At 46.9% G+C, this 18,235-nt stretch overlaps 1 protein-coding gene across 6 annotated transcripts in view; it reads left to right on the top strand.

The window, feature by feature from the left end:
- LOC142466822 (uncharacterized) overlaps positions 1–18,235 on the top strand; it is a 56,141-nt gene that overhangs the window by 7,551 nt on the left and 30,355 nt on the right. For 5 of the 6 annotated variants that reach the window (XM_075572302.1, XM_075572299.1, XM_075572300.1 and 2 more), the window contains one exon: positions 5,268–5,458. The gene's annotated coding sequence lies outside the window, so the exon portion shown is untranslated. Of the gene's footprint in view, positions 1–5,267; positions 5,471–18,235 lie in introns of all 6 variants that reach the window. The other variant, XM_075572304.1, reaches the window with a different exon arrangement.

Here is an 18,235-nt window from a genome sequence, read left to right as displayed (position 1 = left end):
TTACACCCCCCTTTCCCCCAGCTCCGTGTACACACACACACACACACACACACACACACACACCCCTCCACTGTTAGCATATAGACAATAAAGAATATCACTTGTGAGCACATTCACATGTCTTAGACAGGTCTGCAAACCTACCTTTCAACCATTATCTGATGAAAGTATGCAACAAATTGCAGAATAGGGTGGCGCAGTGATAAAGGCAATATATAGCCGTGAATAATATATGGTGAATAGTGAACAAAAATGCAGCTCAAAAAACCCTTTAGTTAATGGTCTGCAGACTTCACTTCTATTGTAGAACGTCTCGAGAAATCGGGAGCGCAGGTATCAATATGCAAAAAATAGAAAAGCACAAAATAGTGCAAATAAAGTTAAATCAAGCAATGTGATGTGAATGTATCAGGTGAATGGAGACTCACGTGGCATCAAATGAAATCAGGCATATCAGATCAGTGGCAGATGCTTGACTCTGTAGTGGTAGATTAACAACCACACAGCTGGATATCTGATGTAATGTGATCAGCACACATGACCACCTCACTAGTCAGGGTAATGGGAAAGAGAGACAGGCTTCCATAGCGTAACACAATAATATCTATTTATACACGCAATAAAATGAACACTTACAGTGTCATGAAATCAAATAGGCACATAAGACAAGTGATATCACCAGCTCCAGTCTCCTCCGTCTTGGACTTCACGCTCTGGACCACGGGAGCCGCCAAGGTCAGCTGACACACGAATATGATGACCGGAACGGGGATCCCATGTATCCTATGCGTGGCACACTCGTTGTGCGTGGTATCGGCGTCCGATGATGTGATCTGCACAGTGCATACGGTGGACACGCTAGAAGGCACAGTTCATATCGCGGGGAGACATCCGGTAAACTTCCGGGCAGTAGCTGATGACGTCACGGGCAGCGACTCTACGTGTTTCACTAAACAGTGTAGCTTTGTCAGGAGTCATGACAACACTATGCTAACCTCTCTTTAAATACCCTATACAGCATAATCTGATTGGCCAAAGGAGTTAATCAGACTAGGTAAACACCCATAGTCTGCCAAATAAGGGGAGGGTGGGGGGGCTAACACTACGGCACAGAGTAATTTATATGAGACTCAGACAGAGTAACCGTAGTTGGTTTCAGGAGAAAAAACGAGAAAAATATATATTAGTGACATTAATAATACATATTTCCAAATTTATTACAGAAACGGAATGATGTCTATTTCAGCATTCAAACCTGCTGGAATCATGGTTTTAACCCTATGAATCCAGGTTTCTCTTTTGCCCAAAGCAAGGGACCTAGTTTCTCCTCTCCAATGGGGCAGAACATGTTCTATCCCTCTAAATTTGAGTACATTGGGATCTGAATTATGATATATTTCAAAATGTTTGGGAACACTATGAGTCTGTATTTTACGTCTAATACTACGCATGTGTTCCATACTCCTCACCTTTAGGGGTCTAACAGTTTTCCCAATATATTGCTTTTTGCATGGGCATTCTATCATGTATATGGCATGATCCGTTTTGCAATTTATAAAATTTGACATTTTAAAATTCTCCCCTGTGGAACAAGAGGAAAATGTCAGTTGATTTTGTGACCCTAAAACACAGACTTTACAACTTCCACATGTATAAAATCCTTTTGGACTTTTTAGCCAATTTAGGTCTTTTGCTTTATCTTGAACTTTAAAAGTACTAGGATCTATCAGACTATTCGTGTGTCAGCTGACCTTGGCGGCTCCCGCGGTCCAGAACGTGAGGTCCAAGACGGTGATATCACTTGTCTTATGTGCCTATTTGATTTCATGACACTGTAAGTGTTAATTTTATTGCGTGTATAAATTGATATTATTGTGTTACGCTATGGAAGTCTCTCTTTCCCATTACCCTGACTGGTGAGGTGGCCGTGTGTGCTGATCACATTACATCAGATATCCAGCTGTGGGGTTGTTCATCTACCACTACAGAGTCAAGCATCTGCCACTGATCTCTGATATGCCTGATTTCATTTGATGCCACGTGAGTCTCCATTCATCTGATACATTCACATCACATTGCTTGATTTAACTTTATTTGCACTATTTTGTGCTTTTCTATTTTTTGCGTATTGATACTTGCGCTCCCCTGATTTCTCGAGACTTTCAACCATTATCACCTAGCATACAGTGCTCCCACTGCAGCAAGGGATTCTGGGAAATGACATGAAAATGAGCACACAATGTGTCACCTTTTGTCTGCAATATCCATTCCTATGGAGCCCATTTAACAAATGCATCACCGTTCACACAGCTTTTAAGCACAGCATGGGACTATATATATATATATATATATATATATATACATATATATATATATATATATACACACACCTCTAGCCATAAAACACATCCACACCGGCGGAAGGAACAGCACAGATAACATTCCAAGAGACACTGTTTTTAAGTATACCTTTTGCTTCATTCATTGTAACATCGCCGGAAGAAGAGATCAGTGTATCTCGAAAGCTCGCACAAATAAAAGCATTTCGTTAGCCACAGAACGGTATCATCTATTTATTTTTTGATTATATATATATATATATATACACACACACAAACACGATTTTCAAGGTTGCTACTCTTCTGCACATTCGCAGACTCTGCAGTACCCCTTCTGGGCATGCGTGAACTCGGCAGCTCCCCGTTCTGCGCATGCACAAACTCTGCCTTCCCAGTTCTGCTCATGCGCGAACATGGCTTATTGGCGGATCGCCAAGAAGCAGGCCCTCGTGTGTGTATGTATGTATGTGTACACACGCCGTTTTTACCCCCCAACTCAGTTTTTAATCCCCCCCCAGCACAGCCCCCCTCCTCCCCAGTTCAGTTTTTAACCCCTCCGCCCCCCTCCCCCAGCTCTGTGCCCACACACAATACTTACTTCGACAGGGAGATGCTGCTACTGGAGAAGCCCCATGTGACAGGACCAGGGCTCAGGAGCGAGCACACGTCAGTGGAACGCATATGATTATAAATATGTTACACTGACTACATTACAAAGTGATTTAGCGAACCCTCGAGCTGAATCTTCATCGATTTTTGATCACAGGAGAACGGATCGATCGGCAACTTAGCTAATCACTTGACAGTGTTTGGATTACATTGATGCGCATATCGAAGGGGAACATTTATTTTTATTTTAACGGCAGCTTGAACTGCTGCTTTAAATCCAACCTAGCGGCGAGAAAACATGAAATCTCTTGGAGTACATGACTTACTTAAAAAGGATGAAATTACCATTTAACCCTTTGGGTGTCCTTTTGATGTAGCTGCTATGTCACCGCGTCTGGCCCCATGATGTAATAGCTACATCATAGTAATCCTGCTGGTTTTCCTAGGGGAGATGACATTCTGTGCTCCTGTGCAGGGCAGGACGGATCTATCACTACGTGGGATAGAAGGGAGGGGTCTCCCTGTCTGTTCTGTCATCAGTGAGGGAGCGATCACGTGACCCCTCCATCACTCAAAGGGTTAAAATAACTTTTACTTATTTGTGTATTGTGAAAGAAATCCTGTTCTGTATTTCTCCAGGAACATTTGTGTTTGATTAATGAGAAATTATAATTACTTTGTTTTCTATGGAAATTTTATGTTTTTTTTGTTTTCTAAATGGGTTTTTTAACTTGACAATTGACATTTAACCTATTAAATATGCCATTGTTGTTGGTTCATATTTTTCCTAGGAGGGACTGCCTTTTTAAATACAATTTTCCTACTCTGCTTCAGTTTAAATAAATCCTGAGATTACAAACCCATAAGAGTTTGTACAATCAGCCTTTTCTCCTTGCTAGCTATCCTAAGCGCTCCTTTTCCTCTCACCCCACACAAATCGTTCCCCGTCTTAGGAACACAGGGTCACTTTTTTTGTAGTCTTATTTAAGCAGAGGCAGCTGTTGACATTATGGATAACTTTGGTTGCTGTCACTACTTTACGTAGTTTACTGGGCAGCTAATGCCAAATCTATATTCTCCAGACTATTACTCTGTGACCATTACCATCACTTATTGTCTTTCCAAATCCTTGCAAAACCTCCCGAAACTACTGAAGAGACAGAAATATTCATTTAATGTATCCCCCAAACAGCTTGTCAAATTATTTCCCCTATACCCCCTCCTCAAGAGAAGAGTTACCAGTCTCACATGGTTTCTCTTACTGTGTTTCTATTGCTGTTTGTGTTTTGTATCCCCCTTCCTCCCACACCCTTTATTTGCCTCTCAGGTACTGATCTGCAGGGGGTTATTTTTCCTTATCCACTTTGCCTCCTCTGTTTACCAAACCTCAATTGCACTTTAACAGCCACTCAAGTAAATGGCAATGAGCATGTGATCACAGCAGCTCTTTGCATCTCTCCCCTCTCTCCTGTCTTCTCCTCACAGCCTTGTTCTGCACTTTTGCTGCCCGTATGTAGCCTTACACGGCCTGTTCAAACAATGTTCAGACAAATAGGGCTGAGGAGACAATAGGAAAAAGGATGGATGTAAGACTTCATGTGCGCTCTCACCTATTAATTCTCCTGCTTTAATAACATGATGCCCTCCTTCTCTAAATCAGAGACACCAAGGCCATGCTGCCTTCCTCAGAGGTGTGCTTGGCATGATACCTTTTCATACTGACTCCTTTTAAGTTTTAAACAGTATTTCTGTATTTGATCATATATGTTCATGACTCTGCACTTGAGCATAATGTTACACTTTTCTTACAGGGGCTGGTTCCACTTTTTTAGTTTTCTTATTCAAGCCCAAACCGACATTGTTACCTCATTAGACTGTGGCTCAAGGCTTTTTCTATAGTCCAGTTTCCAAATCAGTCCAGGGCATGTTATACGCTCAGGTTGCTAATGGAACACATTCCTGCTACAACATCTTGTTACATCAACCCCACTTTCTGTTTAGTTTCATCTGAAGAAAACTCACATTTGTGTCACTTGTGTCATCTTGTCGGGGACTTTGTAATTACAACAGTGTTTTTTTTTTTGTTCTTTGAGTAATAAGAAAGTAGTCACTGGTGTGGCCTGTGGCTCCCATTCCTTTCAAACTGTGGGTACATACAAGTGAGCCATCGTATATTCATTGCTCTCTATTAACTTCTGTTCACCTCACAAACTGTAGAGAAGAATAAAAAAGACAAGTCACATTATTATTATCCCTTTTCAGCTCTTCCTTTATAAAATAGACATTACTTTGAGACCTCACTAACTGTCCCAATTTTAGGTTTGTAAATTGTGCGAGAAACGAGGAAGAACAGAACCTTGTGGCGTTCCAGTACCACAGGAAAATCTACTACAGAACCTGCACAGACCTCCCCCCACACACAGAACTCCTGGTCTGGTATGGAGATGAATATGGGAAAGAGCTTGGTATCAAGTGGGGTGCGCTGTGGAAAAGTAACGCGCCAGCACAAGGTAATCAGTAATGTATGTCTTTATTTATATAACGGCATTAATGTACATAGCACTTCACAGTAGTAATACACGTGACAATCAAATAATACAAATAACAGATCATGGGAAGAGTTACATAGTGGATGAGGTTAACAAAAACATACGTCAATCAAGTTCAACCTATGCTAAATTTAGACAACAGATACTTTAAGTTTATCCTATATCTATACTTGCTTATTGATCCAGAGGAAGGCAAACAAAAAACCCCAGTGTTATATCATCCAATGATATCTCATAAGGGGGAAAATAAATTCCTTCCTGACTTCAAGAATTGGCAATCGGATTACTCCCTGGTCAACATCCTTCCCATGTTTACTTATTTGGTATATCACTGTATACCTTTCCCTTCCAAAAAGATGTCCAACCTTTTTTTTAACAAATCCATTGTATCTGCCATCACAGTCTCAATGGGTAATGAATTCCACATTTTAACTGCCCTTACTGTAAAGAACCCTTTCCTCCAACCTAAAGGGATGCCCCCGAGTCCTTTGTACTGCCCTTGGGATGAATAGTTCTTTTGAAAGCACCCTGTACTGTCTCCAAATATATTTGTATATGGTTATCCTATCCCCTCTTAGACGCCTCTTTTCTAATGTAAATAAATCTAATTTAGCTAGCCTCTCCTCATAAGTTAGATTGTACATTTCCTTTATTAATTTGGTGGCTCTTCTCTGCAGTCTCGTTCCATAAATGTATTTTCTAAGGAGTGGTGCTCAAAATTGTATTCCATATTCAAGGTGTGGTCTTACTAATTTGTAAAGGGACATAATTATGTTTACTTCCATCCATTGCCCGTTTAATGCAAGATAAGATCTTGTTTGCCTTTGCAGCTACGGCATGACTTTGGGCACTATTGCAAAGCCTGCTGTCTACAAGCACTCCTAAATCCTTCTCCATCAAGGATTCCCCCAATTTATCCCCCATTTTATTTGTAAGTGGCCTGTTTATTCTTGCTTTCCAAATGCATAACCTTACATTTATCTGTACTAAATCTCATCTGCCATTTACCTGCCCAAGTTTCCAGTCTCTCCAAGTCTTTCTGGAGAGAAATGAAATCCTGCTCTGATTCTACTACCTAACACAATTTAGTATTATCAGCTAAGATGAAGACTTTGCTCTCAATGCCAACCTCAGGGTCATTAATAAACAAATTAAAAAGCAGTGGTCCCATTACCAATCCCTGAGGTACTCCACTCATGACCCTAGCCCAACCCTATAAAGTTCCATTTATGACAACCCTCTGTTGTCTATCCTTCAACCAGTTTTCAATCCAGGTGCATATATTTTTTACTGAGTCCAATTTTCTTTATTTTGTACACCAACCTCTTGTGTGAAACCGTATCAAAAGCCTTTGCAAAATCTAAGTAGACCACATCATCTGCATTACCCTGGTCTAAATTTCTACTTATCTCCTCAAAGAAACAAATAAGGTTAGTTTTGCATGATCTATCCTTCATAAATCCATACTGACTATTACTTTTTAAAATTTTGTTTTCTATTAGGTATTCCTGAATATTATCCCATATTAAACATTCAAGTAGTTTCCCCACTATTGAAGTCAGACTTACAGGTCTGTAATTCCTGGTTGTAATGTAGCTCCCTTTTTAAATATAGGCACCACATCTGCTTTACGCCAATCTTGTGGTACTGAGCCTGTGGAAATGGAGTCCTTGAATATTAAATACTAGCTGATATACCCGGCATTGCCCGTGATTTACCCCCCTTCACAGCTGGCTGGCCCCCACGTTCACAACTCCGTTCTCTTTCACAGCTCCGCCCCCCCCTCTTCACAGCTCCGTCCCCCTCCCTCCTTCACATCTGCGGTCTCCCCTCCTTGCACCCCACATCACTCTCCATCCCTCCTGGCCCCCACATCAGTGTCCCCCGCCTTACACATCACATCACTCTCCACCCCTTGCACCTCACATGACTCTCCCCCCCACCTTGCACCTCACATCACCCCCCGGCCCCCACCACATCACCCCCCGGCCCCCACCACATCACCCCCTGGCCCCCACCACAGACTGTCACACACACAGACACACACAGTGTGACACACACACACAGACAGGAGTAAGAGGCAGTGTAACACACACACATAGTGTCCCCCCCACACACAGTGTCACACACACACACACACACAGTGACACACACACACGTCACCTCTCCTTCCGTCCGCCGCCATCTTACTCCGCGAGGGAGGAAGGGGGTCCTTCCAGGCGCCGCCATCTTAGGCGCCGCGTGTCCACTGCCTGTCGGAGCACCGGGGGGGAGGTGAGCGGAGCACCGGGGGGGAGATGATCGGAGAACCGGGGGGGAGAGCTGAGCGGGAAAAAGGGAACAAATCTCCGGGCTTCTCCGGTACCAAAGAAGTAGGCTCCGTAGGAGTAGGGGCCAACAATGTTTCGAGGTAGGGCCAGTCTCGGCCAAGTAGAACAGGAGCAGGTAGCCAGGGAGCAACTTCCACTAGTAGGCTAGCCTCTTGATCCTGGATACGCAGTGTAACGTTCGCCGTCGGGTATCTCTTTGTATCCCCAAGGATACACTCGATATTCCAAGGAGAGTCATGAGATAGTCTATTGCTTGGAATTAGGCCCTCTAGGATCAGGGTTTTTCCAGAGCCCGAGTCCAGCATGGCGTTTACTTTTGTCCCCTCCAGAGATGCTGGGACTAACCACGGATTGTGGTCCCCTCGGAGAGAAGCTGTGGCAGTGGTTCTGCCATATGAACAGTCCATCTCCTCATCTCCTGAGTCCGCAAACTCGGTCGTCCGCGGAAGCTCTCGACGGGGCTCAGTGTTTGGACCTCTCCGCTGTTGGATGGGGTCCTCCCTTCTGGTTGGTGGGGTTATCCTCTCCACCGGGTGGGTGACAGGAGTCCAGGTTCTCGGGGAATACTGTGGGTGGCGGCCTCCCTTGAGTGATCCAGTGGCCTCGGACCCAGGATGGGCGTCTCTGCGGGAGTTTGTACCAGGAACCCTCCGAGATGGGAAACGGTCTTCCGATCGGGTTGACTGGATCTCCCGAGCTGGCGGGTTGTAGACCCCTCGATTGTCTGCTCTCCTGCCTCTAGCATCACCGGAAGCAACTGGTGCTTACACCGGCCGTTCCCAGCTATCCTGTTGGGTGTCGTCGCCCAGGAAGTTTTCCACCAAGCGGACCGCTGAATCCAGGGAAAATGCAGCGTGTCTTTTTACCCAGGAGCGGGAGGAGGGGGGCAGCATCTGTATGAACTGCTCGAGCACAAACTGTTCAAGGATCTCTGCCTTGTCATGTTTTTCCGGTTGTATCCACCTGGTACATAAGTCTACTAAGCGGTGGGCTACGACCCGGGGTCTGTCTCTGTTTGTATATTTGACTGTCCGGAACCGCTGTCGGTAGGTCTCTGGAGTGAGGCCTAGGCGATCCAGAATAGCAGCCTTTAGTTGCTGATAGTCCATGGCCTTGTCTGCTGGAAGAGCCTGGTAGGCTGCCTGTGCTTCCCCTATGAGGAGTGGAGCCAGAGTCGTTACCCAGCGATCAACTGTCCAGCCGTGGGCCGTGGCTACCCTTTCAAAAGTGAGGAGAAATGCCTCTGGGTCTTCGTTTGGCTTCATCTTAGGCAGCATCACCGGTGGGTTATTTGGAATCCCTGGTCTGCCTGGGGTTGGGCCTTCGACCAGCAGTTGGAGTAGCTTTTCCTCTCGCCGGGCCTGTTGCTCATCTCGCTGGGCTTGTCGCTCAGCTTGCTGGGCCTGTCGCTCATCTTGCTGGGTCTGTCGCTCAGCTTGTTTCTCTGCTAGCTGGAGCTGTTGCTCAAGGAACTGAGAAAAAAATTTCTCCATTTTTTTTTTTTTTGGTGGCCCTTCAGATACAGGGGCCATCCGACATCCCACTTCTGACACCACCTGTGTCAGGACGGCCTGTAGCCGAGGTCAGGGAACAGTCCACACGTATAGTTTCAGGATAAATAAAAACGTTCAGTGGCTTTATTTCTCCACAGTAACATAACATGCGGGTACACTGTCCCTTTAACAAAATAAATCCTGCTCCACTTTGGGAGAAAAACTGACTAATAACACAGCACACCTATCTAGCAGGCTGGCTGGCTAAACCAGTACCAAACCATAAGGGTACTTTAAGCAGTCAGTAAACAAATGAATAATCCTTACTTTGGTTGAAGTAGTCTTTGGTGAAATCCCTCTGGCTAAGGGCTCACGCAGCAGTGTGCTCCTCTCTAAGGCAGCTACTGGCAGTCACATGATCCTTTTTCTACCTTGCTGGCTCTCAGGTGTCAGCTAAAGAGTTCTGATTTTCTAACTTCCCCCTGAGTTAACCCTTATGAGTGCTGGATGAAGCACTCAGACATATGTCTCCCAGGCGTAACTGATAGGAGTTGACTTCACTCTGTCACATACCTCCCCTGTTTGTGTGTGGCTAGTGTCCCACACGGCTGAAGCCCGCCCTCCACTCCTTCCCTTGACAAAAAATCAGCATTTCCATGGTCCTTTCCAGGTCTATGCTGAATATCAAAAGAGAAGGGTTGGAGGGCAATATACCACCTGGTCAACCTTGGATTTGTGTCCTTCATGGTGTTTAACCACTTCAAGGGCGCATGGTCGGCAACATAATGTCTCAAGGCCTCAATTGCCCATTTTACAGCGAGGCACTCCTTCTCAATAACGGAATACCTCACTTCCCTTGGGAACAGCTTCCGGCTGATGAACAGTATGGGGTGTTCAACACCATCAAATTGCTGAGACAGCACTGCTCCCAGTCCTACCTCTGAGGCATCCGTCTGGATGATGAAAGGCTCTTTAAAATCTGGGCTCCGAAGAGCGGGGCCCTCTGACAGGCACTTTTTAGCATGTCAAAGGCGTCTTGGCACTCCCAAGACCATTTAACTTGGGTCGGGGCACTCTTTTTTTCTCAGATCTGTTAAGGGTGCAGATATTTCTGAAAAATTGGGGATAAACCGCCGGTAATACCCTGCTAACCCCAAAAGGGAGCGGACCTGTGTCTTTGTCTGTGGGGTGGGGACTTCCTTTATGGCGGCCACCTTGCTAGCTAGTGGCCTTACTATCCCTCCCCCAACGGCATAGCCCAAGTACTTTGTAGTGGATTTACCCAGGGCACATTTTTTGGGATTTGCAGTGAGCCCTGCTTCTCTTAAGGACGTTAGGACTGCCCTTAACCTTTTTATATGAGACTGCCAGTGTCTGCTATAGATGACAATGTCATCCAAGTAGGCCGCGGCATATGCCCTATGGGATCGTAGTACCTTGTCCATTAACCTTTGGAACGTGGCTGGAGCCCCATGTAACCCAAATGGCATAGTGACGAATTGGTATAAACCGAGAGGGGTGGCGAAGGCAGTTTTGCATTTGGATTCTTCCGCTAGAGGTATCTGCCAATATCCTTTCGTGAGATCTAGGGTGGAGATATACTCTGCTTTACCAAGCGAGTCAAGCAATTCATCCACCGTAGGCATTGGATATGCATCAAATCTGGATACAGCATTTACCTTTCGCAGATCCACGCAAAACCTCACCTTCCCATCTGGTTTAGGGACCAACACGATAGGGCTACACCATTCGCTGTAGGACTCCTCGATCACGCCCAATTCCAACATGTCTATTATCTCCCTCTCTACCAGGTCTTTTCGGCCCTCTGGCAACCTATAGGGATGGGACCGTACTTTTACGCCAGGTTCTGTCTCAATCCTATGGGACACTAAATCAGTCTGCCCTGGCAGCTCAGAAAAAACATCTGGGAACTGGTTATATACATCAAGTAGGTCTGACCTTTGTTCCGTTGTTAACTGCTCTCCCATGGGAACCTGATGGTCATTGTACGTACTACGCTTTGGACCCAAATCCGTCTCTCCTTCCCGAGGGTGAATGAACAGCGTTTTCCAGGGTTTCAGGAGGTTCACGTGGTAGATTTGTTTACCCTTCCTGGACCCTGGTTGAGAGATCTCATAGTTCACCTCCCCGGTGCGGCGGAGAACTTGGAAAGGACCCTGCCACTTCGAAAGGAGTTTACTCTCTGCTGTCGGTAGTAGTAGCATCACTTGGTCCCCAGGTTGGAAGACCCTCAAGCGAGCATTTTGGTTGTACTGCCTCTCTTGACGTTCTTGAGCAGATTTGAGGTTTTCCTTCGCAAACCGACCTATCATGTCTAGGCGGTTTCTAAGGTCTATGACATACTGAAGGGTATTCTTGGAGGGGGAGGGCTCCTCCTCCCAGGATTCCTTCAGTAGGTCGAGAATACCCCGAGGTTGGCATCCATATAGGAGCTCAAACGGGGAGAAGCCTGTGGATGATTGGGGAACTTCTCGTACCGCAAACAGGAAAGGGAGAAGTTCATCCCAAGCTCGCTTTTCAGTGTCCACAAACTTCCTAAGCATGGTTTTTAAAGTACGGTTAAACCTCTCTACCAATCCATCAGTCTGAGGATGGTAGACCGAGGTCCGGACGGATTTTACCTCCAATAACTTCAGGACATCCTGCATTAACTTTGCCATGAAATTTGTTCCCTGGTCAGTTAACATTACTTGGGGAAGTCCTACCCTAGAAAACAGTTCTAACAGCCTGTGAGCAACCTGTTTAGCAGTGGCTGATCTCAGAGGGAAGGCCTCAGGATATCTGGTGGCATAATCAACAACAACGAGTATAAATTTATGTCCCTTTGCAGAGGGTTCTAAAGGTCCGACCAGATCTACCCCAATTCTCTCGAATGGGACGGCTACCAAGGGCAGAGGAACCAAGGGAGCCGGCTTCTGTCCTTTTTTGGCTAGTTAACTGGCATTCAGGACATGTCTCACATAGTTTCATGATGTCACCATGTATGCCTGGCCAGTAAAACCGGGACGAGATGCGGTCCGTGGTCTTATCTCTGCCCAAATGACCACCCCATGGGAGAGTATGGGCTAGGGTAAACACTGTTTTAATCAACCCTTTAGGGACTAGCATCTGTCGAATGACCTCCCCTGTTTGTGTAACCTTATTCACACGATATAGTATGTCATTCAACAGTTCAAAATGTGGAAACACTTTTACCCCTTGTTCATCTATTATCTTGTTGTTGACCTGTACCACCTACTCATATTGTCTAGCCAGAGCTGGGTCCTCCCTCTGCCTCTGACGGAAGTCAGGAAGATCCAGGTCTGGCAACACTCCCGTATCTATCTGTTCCCCACCCTGGTCATCCCCGGCCATGACCGGCAGTCCTTTGGGCTGACTAATGTTACCAAAAGTCCCAGCCTTAATTAACCAGTCCTCTTTTTCCACACGTCTCTGTTTACGTGTCTTTGGGACATGGTGTCTACGGGGGAAAATCTCTGGGGGAAAAAGGGAACAAGTCTCCGGGCTTCTCCGGTACCAGAGAAGTAGGCTCCGTAGGAGTAGGGGCCAACAATGTTTCGAGGTAGGGCCAGTCTCGGCCAAGTAGAACAGGAGCAGGTAGCCAGGGAGCAACTCCCACTAGTAGGCTAGCCTCTTGATCCTGGATACGCAGTGTAACGTTCGCCGCCCGGTATCTCTTTGTATCCCCATGGATACACTCGATATTCCAAGGAGAGTCATAAGATAGTCTATTGCTTGGAATTAGGCCCTCTAGGATCAGGGTTTTTCCAGAGCCCGAGTCCAGCATGGCGTTTACTTTTGTCCCCTCCAGAGATGCTGGGACTAACCACGGATTGTGGTCCCCTCGGAGAGAAGCTGTGGCAGTGGTTCTGCCATATGAACAGTCCATCTCCTCATCTCCTGAGTCCGCAAACTCGGTCGTCCGCGGAAGCTCTCGACGGGGCTCAGTGTTTGGACCTCTCCGCTGTTGGATGGGGTCCTCCCTTCTGGTTGGTGGGGTTATCCTCTCCACCGGGTGGGTGACAGGAGTCCAGGTTCTCGGGGAATACTGTGGGTGGCGGCCTCCCTTGAGTGATCCAGTGGCCTCGGACCCAGGATGGGCGTCTCTGCGGGAGTTTGTACCAGGAACCCTCCGAGATGGGAAACGGTCTTCCGATCGGGTTGACTGGATCTACCGAGCTGGCGGGTTGTAGACCCCTCGATTGTCTGCTCTCCTGCCTCTAGCATCACCGGAAGCAACTGGTGTTTGCACCGGCCGTTCCCAGCTATCCTGTTGGGTGTCGTCGCCCAGGAAGTTTTCCACCAAGCGGACCGCTGAATCCAGGGAAAATGCAGCGTGTCTTTTTACCCAGGAGCGGGAGGAGGGGGGCAGTATCTGTATGAACTGCTCGAGCACAAACTGTTCAAGGATCTCTGCCTTGTCATGTTTTTCCGGTTGTATCCACCTGGTACATAAGTCTACTAAGCGGTGGGCTACGACCCGGGGTCTGTCTCTGTTTGTATATTTGACTGTCCGGAACCGCTGTCGGTAGGTCTCTGGAGTGAGGCCTAGGCGATCCAGAATAGCAGCCTTTAGTTGCTGATAGTCCATGGCCTCGTCTGCTGGAAGAGCCTGGTAGGCTGCCTGAGCTTCCCCTATGAGGAGTGGAGCCAGAGTCGTTACCCAGCGATCAACTATCCAGCCGTGGGCCGTGGCTACCCTTTCAAAAGTGAGGAGAAATGCCTCTGGGTCTTTGTTTGGCTTCATCTTAGGCAGCATCACCGGTGGGTTATTTGGAATCCCTGGTCTGCCTGGGGTTGGGCCTTCGACCAGCAGTTGGAGTAGCTTTTCCTCTCGCCGGGCCTGTTGCTCATCTCGCTGGGCTTGTCGCTCAGCTTGCTGGGCCTGTCGCTCATCTTGCTGGGCCTGTCGCTCAGCTTGTTTCTCTACTAGCTGGAGCTGTTGCTCAAGGAACTGAGAAAAAAATTTCTCCATTTTTTTTTTTTGTGGCCCTTCAGATACAGGGGCCGTCCGACATCCCACTTCTGACACCACCTGTGGCAGGACGGCCTGTAGCCGAGGTCAGGGAACAGTCCACATGTATATTTTCAGGATAAATAAAAACGTTCAGTGGCTTTATTTCTCCACAGTAACATAACATGCGGGTACACTGTCCCTTTAACAGAATAAATCCTGCTCCACTTTGGGAGAAAAACTGACTAATAACACAGCAGACCTATCTAGCAGGCTGGCTGGCTAAACCAGTACCAAACCATAAGGGTACTTTAAGCAGTCAGTAAACAAATGAATAATCCTTACTTTGGTTGAAGTAGTATTTGGTGAAATCCCTCTGGCTAAGGGATCACGCAGCAGTGTGCTCCTCTCTAAGGCAGCTACTGCCAGTCACATGATCCTTTTTCTACCTTGCTGGCTCTCAGGTGTCAGCTAAAGAGTTCTGATTTTCTAACTTCCCCCTGAGTTAACCCTTATGAGTGCTGGATGAAGCACTCAGACATATGTCTCCCAGGCGTAACTGATAGGAGTTGACTTCACTCTGTCACAGACACCAACAGGGTCCGACGGACAATGGCTGCGAGAAAGGGTCACGCCTGCCACCAGGGTCGCCGCCATTGACCACAATGGCGGAGCTAGGTTTTAAAACGGCTTAGTGTAAAATTGTATAAACTTGAAATCCTTATCTCCGGTTGGGTGAGGGCTAGAGGACTGGGATTCGGCCACCAGATAGTCACCCCTCCGGCATGGTTGCATGGCCATTCCCAGCCCTCTCAGGATAACCGAACGGAGTATAGTTAACTGTGTAAAGTCTGGTTGCTGCCATTGACTCCAATGGCGGAGAAATGCAGTCTGTTTAACATGAGTTTTTAAAATCCAATATTGTTATCTCCGGTTCGGTGGGTCACAGCGAGCTGAAAATTGGCCACCATGGAGAGTCCCCTCCGGCATGAGGACCTGCCAATTTTTAGCCCGCTTGGCCCAACAGAACTGAATATTTTAATATATATAAAATATTGTAGGTTTACTGCATTTCATGCCTACTGTAAAGCCCGCGTAAGTTACTGGCCCATAAGGTATGTTAATGGCCAGAGGGCGACCGTATGTCTACAGGGAAACCACTGATCAAAGTCTCATCCACCCAGATTGTGTATACAGGGTGGGTATAGAGCAGGACATAGCTGTTTAGATTAAGTGCCATAATTCACACCTAAAGTCAGAATTTCCCTGTCTAGATCCCCATCTGGCAGACTTGAAGACGCCAGCTTTTTAGAGTGGGGCTAAGGAAATGGATCTCTGACAAGGGAATGCCAACCCCCTGTGGGCAGGTACTATCTTGCTTCCCACATGAGTTGGCAGAAGGTAATTGGGTCCAGGTAATTGTTCTCCAATGTGCTGAAGTGAAGGAGAATCTGGCACTACTGCAAATGGCAAAAATCCAGGCAACTTCCGGTGTATTATTGAAAAAACTTTATTCCGACAGCATACACAAAGAACCCAGGTTACACCACAGCCTCCCCCTCAATTGTTCTCCAATACCTGAGTCCCAATGTTAGGGATAGAGCCCAAATCCCATATAAACGATTGCAAGCTCTATGCCATTGTCTTTCGTGTCTTCATTCTTAGGCCTGGGACCCGCTGCGCCCGGCGGCGCGGGCGGCCACACGAGCGTTCCCCACCAGCAGGGGAATCCTCCCGAGCCGGTCCCAGTCCCCCCTCACGGCACAGCTCACTACACGCTGTGACGCGTCAGCCGCTAGGGGATTCAAGAGAATTGTAATCCCTAGCGTCGACGCGTCACGTGGTGTGGCTGTTAGCCAATGAGGAGGGGAGGCTTCGGGAGGAGGGGAGGCTTCGGGGAGCGGGGAGGAGAGTGTGGAGGGAAAGCAGAGTGAGTGCCTGTCTGTGTGTGTGTCTGAGTGCCTATCTGTGTTTGTGTATGTGTGTGCGTGTGTGTGTGTGCATGAGTGTGTGTATGTGTGCCTGAGTGTCAGCGTGTGAGTAGGGCAGCCCGCAGCATCTCCCGAGCCCGTGGAGGGGGTGGTAGCGGGTCCCTCCGCTTAAACCACGCCCCCCTCCACTTAAACCACGCCCCTCCCTCCCACTCCAGCCCCGGCTCCCTACAGACCGCATATCGCGGTCTGTGTCTGTCAGCGCCCCGCCTGTCTGCAGTGCGGGCGCGCTGACTGAGGGAGCGGGGCCGTTGCTTTATACCTGATGCCTGATGAACTCCTAACCTGAATCCTGGGTTATTTCATTGTCCCCTTCCCAAGTAAGTGTCTATATTTCCATTTGTTATTTGTCCAACATTGTGTGTCCACCTGTCTTTTAAGGAATAAAATCTCTTTATTATATCAAAGTCTTATTCAATTCAACCCAGATGATTTGGTGTATATTATAACCCTGTGGCTACCGTGACATACAGTAATCAAGACGGGAGAGAAACGGCGTATCTTTGTAATATTGCGGAGGAAAAAGCGACAGGTTTTAGATATGTTTTGAATGTGAGCGGAGATTGTGAGAGAGGAGTTGAAGTGTGACTGCTAGCCAGCGTGCTTGCGTTACTGGGTGTATGACAGAACTTCCAACAGTAATGTGGAAGGAGGTACTGCACCGACACACTTTATTCGAGCAAATACCCAGTATGTACCTGGCAGATACCTGGAATGCGCCGCTCCTCACCTCTGACAAGCCCCGTTGCGTTTGCCTTCCCAGCCTGGGTTCATGCCTGGCTGACGGGCGGCTGATCTGTTAAATGATAATGATTAGGATTTAATAGGCTGCAATGCTTCGCGTGTCTACCAGATGGCATCAATTCATGAATTGTAATGCAGTATATATATATATACTGTGCAGTATTGCAGCCAGCGGGAATAAAATGCTTCAATCCCTGCCTGGAAAATACCTCAATGCACTCGGGCAGAGAACAGTCACAAACCTCAATACACCCGGGTATACCCGAATTCGTGGGACTAGCCGAGCTCGAATAAAGTGTGTCGCCAGTGTAGTGGGGCCAGGTTTGGGATGAAATATGAGGAGCTCTGGAATATGTGTGTTGTGTGGTTTTTACATCTCTATTATCTTATTTATGTTAAATTGCAAAGATTGATAGATCTGCATACACCATTACGTGTCAACTAGAACGTAATATCACTAAACCTGACTTGAGTCAAAGGGCCGGATACATCAAGCTGCGGTAACCAAAAATGCCGTATTACCGCCCATAAAAAAAGTGCCTTATTATTATCGTGCCATAAATCAGCGTTGCAACGTCAAAAATTAAGCTCTTTTATCAGACCTTAGACCTCAGACCTTAGTTAGAACAGCCTTTCCCAAACTTTTTTTTCCGTGACCCTGTTATTTTTGAACTTCTCCTTCGTGACCCACTAAAAATGTTATTGCCTATAGGTACAATAAAACAGTTATGAATGTCCATACAGATTTAATATATTCTCCCAATCCCCTCTATTCTCTCTCTCCCCCCCCCCATTCTCTCTCTGACCTGCACAGACGCACACAGTCACTGACCTACAGACACTCAACAGACCAACACAGTCACTGACCTACAGACACTCACACAGACAGACGACCACACACACAGCCACTGCTGGCCTGCACAGACATACACACAGCCACTGATACACACAGTGGCTGTGGCTGATACACACATGCACACACAGATACACACATGCACACTCAGATACAAACACACACACACAGATACATACACACACATACACACACACACACACACACACCCCTACACACACACACACACACACACAGATACATACATACACACACACACAAAGATACATACACACACTCTCTCCCCCATACACACACACACAGCCACTGACACACACACACACTCCCCTACACACACACACACACACACACA

Source organism: Ascaphus truei, chromosome 15 (assembly GCF_040206685.1).
Source record: "Ascaphus truei isolate aAscTru1 chromosome 15, aAscTru1.hap1, whole genome shotgun sequence".
Taxonomy (NCBI): Eukaryota; Metazoa; Chordata; class Amphibia; order Anura; family Ascaphidae; genus Ascaphus; species Ascaphus truei.
The sequence above is the reverse complement of the archived record's forward strand: the minus strand, read 5'-3'. Positions and strand labels throughout refer to the sequence as shown.